General features: G+C 53.3%; 1 protein-coding gene across 2 annotated transcripts in view; it reads left to right on the top strand.

Annotated features, from left to right (window-relative positions):
• Positions 1-3,972: 3,972 nt before the first annotated feature.
• The window catches only part of NEK6 (NIMA related kinase 6), a 93,874-nt gene continuing 84,547 nt past the window's right edge, over positions 3,973-13,299 (top strand). Inside the window, exon 1 of one of the 2 annotated variants that reach the window (XM_039474697.2) lies at positions 3,973-4,116. The gene's annotated coding sequence lies outside the window, so the exon portion shown is untranslated. Of the gene's footprint in view, positions 4,117-4,301; positions 4,400-13,299 lie in introns of those variants that run through there. The other variant, XM_010351376.3, reaches the window with a different exon arrangement.

Genomic DNA, 13,299 nt, shown 5'->3' on the forward strand with positions numbered 1-13,299 from the left:
TTCTCTTCCCTTCATGCAGAGAAATAATGAAACAACACACCCTGAATCCTGAAACTCTTGGGGGTGAATGGAGAGAGACTTTCTCCCAGACCAGATGAACGCCTCCGTGGGTGGAAGTGTGGGGCGCCGTGTACAGGGAGCTGCTCATTTTCATTCTGGGTGTCATTTTGCAAAGCACCGCTTCACGATGACTCATTTTGGGGCTCCCTAAAAACTCCTTTGAGTTAAAAACAGAAGTTGGGTGGGGTTCAGGTTGTACTGTGCCTTATCACTCCACTGTGCTCTCCTCAGGGTAGCAGGGGACTGCAGGGAACTCCAGGATCCCTGAGCAGGCGGAACCTGATGCTTCCCCCATCGCATCACCAGGAGACACAGGGCCCAGGACAAAGGGAAGGAAATGGTGTGAGGGATGGAGGAGAAGGAGGAAGGGCAGGAAAATGGGGTGCACAGGACTTCTCCCTCCGCTCCCGCCCCTCCCATCCCTGAATTATACTCCAAGGGGTGTGGGATCCCTGATGCAAAAGCACTCCTGGGTCCTCCTACCCACTCCTGCTTTATTTCTGCACCAAACTTTTTTTTTTTTTTTTTTTTTTTTGAGACAGTCTCACTCCGTCGCCCAGGCTGGAGTGCAATGGTGCGATCTCAGCTCACTGAAACTTTGGCCTCCCAGGTTCAACCGATTCTCCAGCCTCAGCCTCCCGAGTAGCTGGGATTACAGGGACATGCCATCATGCTCAGCTAATTTTTGTATTTTTGGTAGAGACAGGGTTTCGCCATATTGCCCAGGCTGATCTCGAACCCCTGACCTCAGGTGATCTGCCCCGCTAGGCTTCCCAAAGTGCTGGGATTACAGGGTGAGCCACCGAGCCTGGCCTCCACCAAACTTCATATCTTTGAAGTGTCAGACATTCACAGTGTCTTCCTCCCATCCCTCTCTCCCACCTTGGCTGAAGCCCCAAGAAAGTTGGCTATATTTTGTTCACTCCTATATCCCAGGATAAGCCTTCTTTATTCCTCTAACACTTAGCCTGCCTGCAGCCAGACCTACCTCTGTTGATTACCACTGGCCGTGTGACCTGGGACAAGTTGCTTAACCTCTCTGAGCTTCAGTTTCCTAACTGGAAAATGAGGACATCACAAGTGTCTGTCACAGGGGTTCTATGAAACTGGGGGAAGGGCTTTGCGAACAGTAAAGTCTTACACAGATATTGTGTGTGGTGGTGGGGGGCACTCTTTCTCCTCCCAGTGGCCTGGTGCTGCTCCCAAAGTTTCCTTTGAAAGGGAATCTCTGGTTCTTGCTCTGTAGCTTAACTGAATAGCTGCCAGAGCAGGGGACCTCCCATCACACAGTGGGTCCCTGCTGACTTTTCCCATGTCCTCATTCAGGCCTCCATTCAGATGTCGCTTCATCAGAAAGGCCTTCTTCTAGCACCCCCTATGAAAAAGCACCCCTCGATCCTCCTACCCTTCCCTGTGATATTTCTCCACTAAACTTTTTGTTGTTGTTGTTCTTTTGCTCGTTGCCCAGGCTGGAGGGCAATGGCGCAATCTCGGCTCACCGCAATCTCCGCCTCCTGGGTTCAAGCCATTCTCCTGTCTCAGCCTCCCGAGTAGCTGGGATTAAAGGTATGCGCCACCATGCCCGGCTGATTTTATATTTTTAGTAGAGACGGGGTTTCACCATGTTGGTCAGGCTGATCTCGAACTCCTGACCTCAGGTGATCCACCCACCTCGGCCTCCCAAAGCGCTGGGATGACAGGGGTGAGCCACCACGCCCAGCTCTCCACCAAACTTCTTATCCTTGAAATGTCAGACATTCACAGTGTCTTCCTCCCACCCATCCCTCCCCCTTGATTAAAGCCCTAAGAAAGTCAGGGCTATATTTTGTTTGATCCTGTGTCCCAGTGCCTAGAAAAGTACCTGGTCCCTGGAGGGTGCTCATAGATGTGTCGGGTGAACTAACGAATGAATTAAGCTTTGCTGCACGCATATGGCCAGTAACGCGAATCCTCTAGTAACACTGAAATACACCAGCTCAGAATTTCTACTTCTTCCTATGATTTGTAGCAGTGTTTATTTCTTCTATTTAACTTTTCGATCTGTCTGACATTTATTGTGGTGTATACCATGTGAGGCAAGGCTGCAAACAGATCTCTAGCTAAACGGCTAAACAATTTGCAGGACGACCCATATCCTCCTGGTTGGTTTGTGATGTCTGCATTTTCATCCCCAAGAGCTGGGACCAGGCCGGCTCCTGTCGGCCAGCTGCTGCCTTAGCCGCCCTCTTGTTCCAGCAGCCCGGGGCCTAGTGATTGGACACACGGGCACTGGAATTAGACAATCTGGCATCCACCTTCCAGCACAACCGCTTACCATCTGGGAGACTTTAAACAAAAGAACTTGCTTTTTATTGTTGTTGTCTAGGCTGGAGTGTGGTGGTGCTTTCATAGCTCACTGTGGCCGCAAACTCCTGTGCTCAAAATATCCTCCTGCCTCAGCCTACTGGGTAGCTGGGACTGCAGGCAGGCACCAACACACCTAGCTAATTCTTAAATTATTTTGTAGACATGGGATCTTGCTATATTGCCCAGGCTGGTCTCAAACTCCTGGCCTCAAGGCATCCTCCCACCTCAGCCTCCCAAAGCACTGAGATTATTGGTGTAAGCCACCACACCAGCCTGAAATTTCATTTTTTTTTTTTTTTTTTAATTTGTGGAGACAGAGTCTTGCTCTGTCACCCAGGCTAGAGTACAGTAGTGTGATCTAAGCTCACTGCAACTTCCGCCACCCAGGTTCAAACAATTCTCCTGTCTCAGCCTCCCAAGTAGCTGGGATTACAGGTGGCCAGCACCTTGCCCAGCTAGTTTTTGCATTTTTTAAAATAGAGACGGGGTTTCACCATGTTGGCCAGCCTGGTCTCGAACTCCTGACTTCTGGTGATGCTCCTGCCTCGCCCTCCCAAAGTACTAGGATTACAGGTGTGAGGCACTGCACCCGGCTTGAAATTTCATTTCTAGGCCTCATTAGGCCCGTCTGTAAAATGGGCACAAGGGTAAGGTTGGCACACACGGTGGACGCCCAGTTGGTGTCATTATTATAGAACACGGCCAGTCCAAGAACCTCCACTCATTTGGCAAACAGAAGCCCGACAGGCATTCACCCTGTGTCCAGTACAGCACTGTGCTCAAGCTGGGTGTCCAGCAGGCAGTCAGTGTCCCTGGCTCCAGCCCTCCTGGGATGCAGCACAGTTCTGAATGTGAAGGGGAGGCAGCAGGGGTGGAAACCAGGAGCGGCTACTCTTGGTGCAGGGAGGAGGTGAAGTGATTACTGAGCTGCTGCCTTTTGGTTCCATGGAGACTCTGACTTCTAAAGGGGGCGTTCAGCATTCTTTAGATGGGACGTTTACTACTTCCAGAAACCTTTGCACATTGGCTCTTGATGGTCCCTGGGGCCACAGGAAGTGAGAGCTCCAGGTGGAGAGTCGCCGGCACTTTAAGGGCGGGGAGGGGGGCGGGGGCGGCAGGGCCTTCCCCACGTGGGAATACTCTTGGAGCCTACTTCAGTGCCTGCATTCAGCTGGTGCACATAAGTGCTTGTTACTATGCCAATTTCAGCCTGATTAGGACTGTGGCAGGAGCAATGCTAGGCGATGGGGGATCCGATGATGCACAGGAGTCGTCCCTGGGTCGGCTGACTGCAGACCCTCATCCTGTCTAGAGCCCGGGAAGAGGGGAAGACGCCGGCCTGCGCCCTGTGAGTCTGGGCCTCAGTCTTCCCATCTCTAAAATGGGAAAGGGGGTCCTTGGCCGAGCGGATCTCTTGCCGTCCGCAAGACTTGGAGGAGTCGAGGGGTGCAGGCCCAGTGAGGACGCCGCTGGCCCCCCCCGCCCCCGCCACTCAAGCCTGCGTGGCGGTAGCGCGCACGAGCGCAGGGGGCGGCGCGGCCCCGCGGCGGGGAGGGGCGGGCGCGCGCGCGGGGGCCCGCGCAGGCGGCGGCGGCGGCGGCAGAACCGAGCAGACGGGCGTGCGGCAGCAGCACCGCCAACTCTTGTGGGACGCACCGCTGCGGCCCGCGGGCCGGTCCCCCAGCGGCAGCTGAGCCCGCCCGCGCACTGGTGAGTGGCCTGGGGCCGGGGCTCGGCCGGTGGGGCCCCGAGGGCCGGGATGGGGCGGGGGACGGGCGGCGGGGCCGTCACCCCCAGCCGGGCCGAGAGCGGGCGCGCGCCCGGGGTTCCGCGGGGAGAGCGGGAGGCGGGCGCGCTTGTGGCCGCGAGGGGCTGAGCCTGTCCGCGGCCGGGCGGGCTGCCGGGCGGGGGCGGCGTGTCCGCGTGTCCCGGGGTGTGCGCGTCGCCGGCGGGTGTGCGTGTGCACCCCGGAGCCTCTGGTGGCGTTGTTAGGGTGAGTGCGTGCGGGGACGCGGGTATGGCTCGTCACAACCCACTTCCCGAGTGGGGACGACGGGCCAAGGAGTGTGCCAGGCGCCGCAGGGAGTCCGTGCGGGTCTCAGGGAGTGTGTGTATGTGCACGTGTGTGCATTCCAAAGTGATTTGTGTGCACGCACATGCGTGAGCCTAGGAGGGAGAAAGTGTGCCTATGTGGGTGTGAGTGTAACGAGTGTGCAGGACCGTGCTAGCTGTTTATGACTGAGGTTGAGGGGCCCCCTTTGCGCCCACCAGGCCTTTGCACAATGATGGCCCCCTAGCCAGGGAGCCCATGGAGAGAGAAGCGGCGTGGCGTGGGCTGGGGGTCCGGGCTGGGCCTGATCTGGTGAACCAGGGGCCGGGAGGACAGACTCAGCCTGACTGGGCCTGACAGAAGCGGAGGTTTCAGAGCCAGGTCATTGGCAGGACGCTCCCTACACACACAGGCTGGGCCAGCGAGGCCTTTGGGGGGGCCCCTCGGCCTGGCACTCGAGGACGTGTGTTCAGTTTTCCTAAATACCCTTCCGGCTCCCCTGCCTTTGTTCTTGGTTCTCTCTACAGCCAGGGCTGGGGGGCTGACCCCGGACTTATCTGTGTATGTGGGGGCCTCTCTGCCTGCCCTGCTAAGTAGATGGATCCTCTGATTTATTTATACCTCGCCTGGGCTCCAAGTGTGAATCGGACAGTCACACATTGATCGCAGCGGGCTTGGGACACCAGCTTCCGAGGTCTGTCCTTGTAATTTTGACTGACAGGCTTTTGTGTGGGTGCGCGCTCTCCAACTGTTGAAAATCTTTGCAGCTGAAAGCCATAATCGCTTTAAGGCAAACTTTAGAAACTCTAGAAGTCCCTAGTTCCTCTGGCTTTTGAAAATTCAGTTTGCCTTTTTGGGGGGAAAATGTCGTCTTAGTTTGGTGTACAGTACGTGCAGGCGGGTCTTGGAGGCATGTTCAAAAACCGCGTTCTTAATGGAAGAAGAATTTCATTGAAAGAGATGCGGAGCCGGCTGCGCCTGCCCCAGACTCAGCGAGTTTGAGTTTACTTAGTGAACTTTGGAAGTCTTCTTTTAGCAAACAAAACCTGGAAGGAAGCGAAAAAGACCCACATTCTTTTTCTTTTTGTCCTGAAAATGAGAAAAAACAAAAAACCAAATAACCACTTTCTGGGTTTGCTGGAAATGCCCCCTCTCCTTCCCCCATCAAGGCCAAGCCCTCCCTACGTCCCCCACCCCCAAATAAAATATGCCTGTGGGGAGCCGTGGAATGAGTCACTCCCTGGCAGAGAGCCTGACGGGCAAACATTTGGGAAGGTTCTTGCCTAACTTCCCAGAAGAAAAGGCCCAGGATTTAAAATGGTCCCTGTGGTTTGTCAGCCTCTGCCGTCCCGTCTGCTTCGGAAATGACTAAAAAGTACTTTCTATCTCCACAAAATAAAGTCTCAGACTGAAGGCCTCAGACCCAGGTTGGTCTGGATTTAGAGCTGTTTGGGTTTCCAGAAATGGAGCGCCTGGCTTTACCAGGTGGTAAATTTCTGGTGGGTTTGAACAAGGGCCGAGGAGGGGACGGGGGAGGAAATTTCTGTTTACCGAGCAGAAGGGGCTGTGTGCTGGGAGCCGTTCTGGGGGGGGTGTGACTCTCCCAGTGGCATTCTGTGACAGAAAATGGCATTTGGTTTTGTGCACAAGGAAACTGAGGCACACGGGGTCAAGCCTGTGTCCTAGGGCAGCTGGGAGGAAGTGGGGGCAGAATCCTAAGTCACCTGACCAACCTCACAGCCTTTCCTCTTTCCATTGCACCTGGAATATGATATGATACGGATATGGATATGATATTTGACCGGCTAAGGTGTGCAGACCTAGTGCTGAGTACTTTTAACACACATCCACTCATTTTAATCTCACCGTAGATGGGGGTTATTATCTCCATTTTGCAAATGAGCAAACCGAGGTTCGGAGACATGACTTGCATAATTTCATTAAAGTAGCACCACGACAAATGGTCCCCATTTGTTCTTATTTATTTATATGTTTTTTTGAGACAGAGTCTCACTCTGTTGCCCAGGCTGGAGTGCAGTGGCACAATCTTCGCTCACTGCACCCTCTGCCTCCTGAGTTTTAAGCAGTCCTCCTGCCTTAGCCTCCTGAGTAGCTGGGATCACAGGAGTGCCTCACCATGCCCCGATAATTTTTGTATTTTTAGGAGAGATGAGGTTTCACCATGTTGGCCAGGCCAGTCTCGAACTCCTGACCTCAGGTGATCCACCCGCCTCAGCCTCCCAAAGTGCTGGGATTACAGGCATGAGCCACCGTGTCCAGTCATGTCCCCATTTATTGAGGATATACTGTGTGCTAGATCTGGTGCTGTATTTCACCCAGTCCACCTGCCAGCACTGAGATGGGAAACTGTCACGATGCCCATTTACAGATGAGGAAACTGGGGCACAGAGAGATGAGAGAATGCGCCACAGGTCATGTGCTAATACGCAGCAGAGCTGGATTTGAACCCAGGCTTGTCTGAGCAGAGGCCGTGGTCTCCCCACTGCACTAGGAAGGTAGCAGGCGTTGTAGGCTGGGTGCCTGGCCCTGTGTTGAGGTTCAGGGTCATTTTCCTGATCTTACAGAGAGCGAGGTTAAGTAACTTGGGCAGGGTCAGAAACCAGCAAATGGCAAGAGTCGGAATTCGAACCCCCGTCTCTGATTCCAGAGTTCTTCACCTTAAATCACATCTGGCTGCCTTTGTGCTGCTTTGCTCCTATTGCATGCTGCAAAGCCAAGTAGGTTAAGACAGGCTAACCCTGCAGAGCGGGGTTGCCCCAGACCTTCCTCACCCAGGGCCAGAGCTACCAGAGAGAAAGGGCTGCAGTTCTTATTTTTTCTTTTCTTTAAGTGCCACAGATACGTTTCATAAGGGAAGTGTCAAAACAATTGTCAAAAAGAGAAGAATATTTCCTTCCTCTTCGCAGGCTAGACCAAGTAAGGGAGCTGGAGGTTGGCGAGTGGAGGGCCCTGGTCAATCATCCAAGATTAAATACGGGTAAGCACTGATAGACTTGTGCCGGGATGAAGCAGGGACGCTGCTCGCGGGAAGGGTGCAGCATTCTGACCGCCAATGTCACCTTCACGGGCCTGACTCACAGTCCTAAATATCTGACAGTGTGATCTAGGTAGGTTTCTTGTCACTTGTCATTTAAGTCCCAGGACCGCCTCTTTTCCCTGTTCATTTCCTTTTCGGTCACAGTTTCTACTGCATGTGCTCGAAAGGGATGTTTTGTGTGGGGACCTCTGTGGTTTGGGCCGTGCTGTGCCCCCTGCCAGCGTCCCTTGGTATTGAAAGTAAAAGGTATTTCTCTCCCTTCCATGTATGTTCCGCAAATTGACGAACATTTGCAAATTGCTTTGAGATGCGTTAATTTAAGGTGTGAAATAATAGATCTTGTGCGAAGGCACGGCCACATTTCTGGCATTCATGGATTTTTCTCCCGTCTGGCCTGTGATTTGGGGAGGTAAAAATAGTCCTTGTTTCCACATTTTTATCTTTTTTTTTTTTTTTGCTGACATCATTCTTAGGAAGTGGTGTGCACATGCCATGGAACTTTCTATGGAACATGGAGCTCTGGGGAGCAGGAGTGCTCTTGGAGTGAGGAGTGGTCTAGGGTGGCCCGGGCACCCCCTGGCTGTCCATAAGATGAGTTTGAAATGAGCAGGCACTGTTGAGAGTCTCAGTCGCTTTTTGGTATTTGGCTGTCTTCTCACTTACGACTCTTGGGTAATGGCAAGATAACTTTTGGGGAAAATGTTAGTTTAAAGAGGAAAAAAAAATCAGGCCAGCACTTTCACCTATTCTTGCCTGAGTTGGTCTTCTCCTTTGGCCAAAGCTGAACTAAACCAGAGGCCCTCTCAGACTTGACTTCCAGACGGAGGAGCCGACGTTGGGGCCAATCAGTTGGTGGTGTCATTTCCTGTGACGTTAACTTTGGGAACTTGAACGTGGAGTGTGAGCTAGCATTCTGACATCTGTCTCTCTAACAGGACTTGCTTGTGGGGAAACAGATCCACGTACACGGCTGCGCCATTGTCTCAATTCTGGATGTTTCCACAGATGGTCTCGGGTGGTCTGGTGGCAAAGGCACAGATCTTCTAGCCAGGCCTTCTTGGCCTCCAGCAAGGGCGAGATCACGGCACCCACCAGACCTGAGTGGCCTCCACGTCTGTAGCCGTGGCTGGGCGATTGTGATGGGGGTGGTGGGGCGGGCATGGGAATTGAAAGATGGGTGGCCGGGATGTGAAATGCATTCAGCTGCAATGGCCTGGATCTGCACGGAGCTGTTCTTTCTTTCTCTTAGACATCTGCATGATGGTGACCTCATAGAAAAGAAAAAAGGGGCTTTATGTAAGAATTCCATAGAGTGTGAAGGAATTTGGACAGGGGAAGGGGGAGGGAAGTTGCCATTCAGAGCCTGCAGTGCCTGCATTTTCCCCAAATTGTTTAACCCTCTCACTTCAGAATTAGGCTGGGGTTTGTTGGGCGGGTCATGTTGACCAGGGTGAACAGAGATCCCTTTAAGGAGAACGTCTCCATGTTCTAGAAGTGTGTTGTTTTTGTTTCTGTTTTTTTTTTTTTTTTTTTTTTTTTTTGAGATGAAGTTTTGCTCATGTTGCCCAGGCTGGTGTGTAATAGGGTGATCTCCATTCACTGCAACCTCCACCTCCTGGGTTCAAGCAATTCTCCTGCCTCAGCCTCCTGAGTAGCTGGGATTACAGAGACCACAACACCCAGCTAATTTTGTGTTTTTAGTAGAGACGGGTTTCTTCCATGTTGGTCGAGCTGGTCTTGAACTCGAGATCTCGATCTCAAGTGATCCGCCTACGTTGGCCTCCCAAAGTGCTGGGATTACAGGCGTGAGCCACCACGCCCAGCCCAGAGGTGCGCTCTTACTGCAGGTAAGTGGCAGAATGGGAATCAGTCCCCAGGCCCCCTCTCTAATGCCTGCTGCCCTCACTTGTTCCTTGTCCTCCACATCTTTGAAACTTGGGCTTGTTGGGAAGACACCTGCAAAGGGATAGATGCACATGACCTTGACCTTCAGCTCTAGTGAATTCCTCCAAGTGACGAGGAATTCACTGGGCTCCCAATCCAGAGAGCTTCGTACACACCCACTGGGGTTGAGACGAGCACTGGGTTATTTCCTGTGGACTCGTGGAGTCAGAAGGACTCTCGCCAGCCACCTGTTTCACACAATGGAACCTGAGGCTCAGAGAGAGCGAGGCGCTCCCCCACAACCACATAGAAAGCCCAAGCCTGGGCACCCAATGGAGGGAGTGAGACTGGAGTCCCCGACCTGTCTCTCGTGAGCACTTCGCGCCCTGCTCTGGGCCTCAGTGTTCTCATCTGGAAAACAGGGACAATATTATGACCTCAGAAGGTTTGAGGGAGGAACTGAGTGAAATCATGCACTTCAGATGCTCAGTATGAGGGCAGCACTGGGTCAGCGCTTGATGCTCGTTCCCCAAGATTGCGTGAGAGACACGGAAAGTCTTTAATGATCAAGGACCCGCCCAGGGTCACACAGCCGGGACCCTTGGCCCATGGCCCAGTGTGTCTCCAGTGCCCCTGCACTGAGGCCCTAAACAAGGCCGGAAGCGGGTGCCGGGGACCCCTCTGGATTCCACTGGAGCCCCTTTCTAGGATCATGCCTACCAAAACGGAAGGGAAGGAGACAGTGCAGTTTGCAAAGAGGCAGGATTTAAGCCCCAGGGTGGCCCTGTGGTGCCTCAGGAAAATGTTTGCCTGTCAGTATCTGCTCTCATCCCCATCTGCCCCCGCAAGGCGGGGCCATAAGTCCTCCGTGTGGCGTTGGAGGGTCTCTGAAGGCCCCGAGAGCTGTGTCAGCCACGGTGTGTTATGAAGCAAGGCAGATGTTTTGTTAATTATTTACACAGCGTCGGCCCCGCAGAGGACTGTGCTCACAGGAGCGACTGTCACCGGCCTGGCCGTGGGGCAGAAGTGAGCAGCCCTCTTCCCCCGGCGGGCCTCCTGGGAAGGTTGGCGTAGCGAGGCCTGAGCGAGTCCTGCACGTTTTGTGCACCCCTCCAAAGCCATTTGGGGTTCCCTTAAATTGGCTCATTTTCCTGAGCCAGTGGAGAGATCCTTGTCTTCCGGAAGTGGCCATCCCTCCAGGGCGACTTCTGGGCCAGCTTGTCACACCGTAGACCCCGCTGTAGTCTGTGTGGCAGGAGAAGGTGTCACTGGGCTCTAGAGATCCACTTCTCTGCAGTCACCTCACGCCAGGAGGGCTTCACAGGGGCCCAGCGTCTATTCCCTCATCCAGAAAATGGGCCAGTAACACCAGGCACCAGCCCCTGTACTCTCAGGCACCCTTGGGGTTGATCCCCCTTAGAAATTCAGCTTTAGGATTAGAATTCTAAGAGGTTGTACCATATGACGAAAAAGGTAATTTAAAAATCGCAAAGACCAGGCCGGGTGCGGTGGCTCATGCCTGTAATCCAAGCGCTTTGGGAGGCTGAGGCAGATGGATCACAAGGTCAGGAGGTCAAGACCAGCCTGGCCAACATGATGAAACCCCATCTCTACCAAAAATACAAAAAATTAGCTGGGTGTGGTGGTGGGCACCTTTAACCCCAGCTACTAAGGAAGCTGAGGCAGGAGGATCACTTGAACCTGGGAGATGGAGGCTGCAGTGAGCTGAGATTGCGTCGCTGCACTCCCGCCTGGGCAACAGAGTGAGACTCGTCTCAAAAAAAAAAAAAAAAAAAAAAAAAGAATCTGCAAAGAATGGGGCCTGGCATCAGAGCTTTCCCTGAAAGGCCATAAGGATGAGGAACATGAGCTCCTGGGAGGGGAAGAGGGAAAACCTGCCTTCCTGTTGCCTGTTTTACATAAGGAGGTTTTGCATAGGAGTCATTTTAAGATACATGAAATATCCACAGTAGATAAATCCATAGAGATCGAAAACAGATTGGTGGTTACCAGGGCCTGTGGGGCAGGAGACTGAAGAGCAACTGCTTAAGGGGCATGGGGTTTTATCGGGGTGACACAGATGTTTTGGAACCGGACGAAGGTGGTGTTTGCACAACACTGTGATTGTAATAAATCCCATTGAATGGTTTGCTTTAACATGGTTAAATTTATGTAAGAAAAAATGTTAAACAGAAAAGTTTCTCTTGCTTTAAAAAAAAAAAAAAGGCATGAAAGCCTCTCCTTTTACAGATAGGGACACTGAGACCCAGAGAGGCCTCCCGACCTGCTTCAGGTCCCACATGCAGCCTGCTGCTTGGTAGCCTGCATCAGATCACCGTCCTGACTTTCAGGCCAAGGCTCTGGTTGTGACGCCTGGGCCGGGGGTGAAAAGTTCTGATGCAAAAACACAGACCACTCACCGTCCTATGGGGTGAGTGGACTCTATGCTGCTCGTGCTGGCTGGTGTGTGGCACATCTGTTTTCTCATTCATTCAAGACATATGTCGGGACACAAGTCCTGGGTCAGGCATTGTGCTGGGAGCTGGCACAAAGATGCTAATGGCCCTATCCATTGGCCTATTATCACCTGGTGGGGACAGAGGCTATCACAACCCCTTCTTAGGTACTCATGATTGATTTGCAGGTGGCATCTTTTGGGATGCACTCTCCTGGGAAGTAGGAGAGCTTCTAGCAGTGAAGGGTGTCTGAATCCACCGGGAGGGAGATGTGGGGTTTGCCAGAGGCCTGAGAGGGCTGGGGTGAAGGGCAGGTAGACCCCGGGGTGGGGAGGCGTGTGGGGCCAGGGGTGAGAGCTGGGGCTGTGAAACCGCCTCCTGCCTCCTCGGCCTTTGCTCCCGTCGGTAGATTGCCTTACCAGGCACTTGCCATGCGTCCCGTTCTAATCTAACCCTTAACCTGAGGGAGCTCACTTCATCCCCCCAGTGATGCTGTGATGTGAGTATCATTATGCCCATTTCACAGATGAGGAAACTGAGACCCAGGGTCTGTGGTGCTTGATGAACATCAGTGTAAGTGCTGTAAGGACACCCACAGCATGGGGGTCCGAGCAGAAATTCGGAGGACAAAGGCTGCCCTCCAGAAGTGGCCGGGATGTGGGCTGTGAGCTGCCCAGGTCAGGGCCTAGGTGAGGACCCCCAGGCAGCTGGAAGGAACAGCGTGCACCCAGGTGCCATCCCAGGGCCCCTGAGCATCCGTCACAGTGGTAATCTGCCTCCCAGAGTGAACATGCGCTCTAGGAGGGGGTGGGACTTGGCCTGTGGACCCCAATGGTATTCCCCATGCCTAGCGTCATGCCTGGCACGTAGGAAGAGCTCAGTTAATAGAGTGAATGGGAAGTTTTCAGTGGGCATGCAGCAGGGTCCTTGGAGAATGTTGATATGGAGTGAACGAATCTGTCAGCAAACGCTCCTCACTCCCTTCAGTGGGCTGTGCAGGGCTGAGTCGAGCCAAGCTGGCCCTTCCCTGGGAAAAGAGGTTTCTTAGAGAAACGCTCATCCTCGAATTATTCCAATGAGGAGGAACCTAAGTCCAGAAGGGCTCTACCTCCCAGAGTTACAGGGTTTCCTTCCTATGCCCCTTTCCTGCAGAGGCAGCTCCCGCATGTCTGCGTAGGAGGGCTTTGGGTTGGAATGGGTGAGTGCTGTGTCTTAAAGCTGCATTTTCTACCAAGCACACACTTGCATTGTTTAGAGGGCATGCCTTTTGGGGGTTGCTTTGAGGAAAGGCTGAGCGCAGACATGGCTTTTCGGCAAGTGAGCAGGACCTCAGATTCCATCCCATCCTAGAAAGCAGGAAGCCCAGCATTGAAAGAGAAAAGATTCTGTAGCTGATGTGGCCTTGGCAGGCCACCACGGTGGGCGCCCAGATGGCAGAATCACTG

The sequence above is a fragment of the Saimiri boliviensis genome, chromosome 2 (assembly GCF_048565385.1).
Source record: "Saimiri boliviensis isolate mSaiBol1 chromosome 2, mSaiBol1.pri, whole genome shotgun sequence".
Classification (NCBI taxonomy): domain Eukaryota; kingdom Metazoa; phylum Chordata; class Mammalia; order Primates; family Cebidae; genus Saimiri; species Saimiri boliviensis.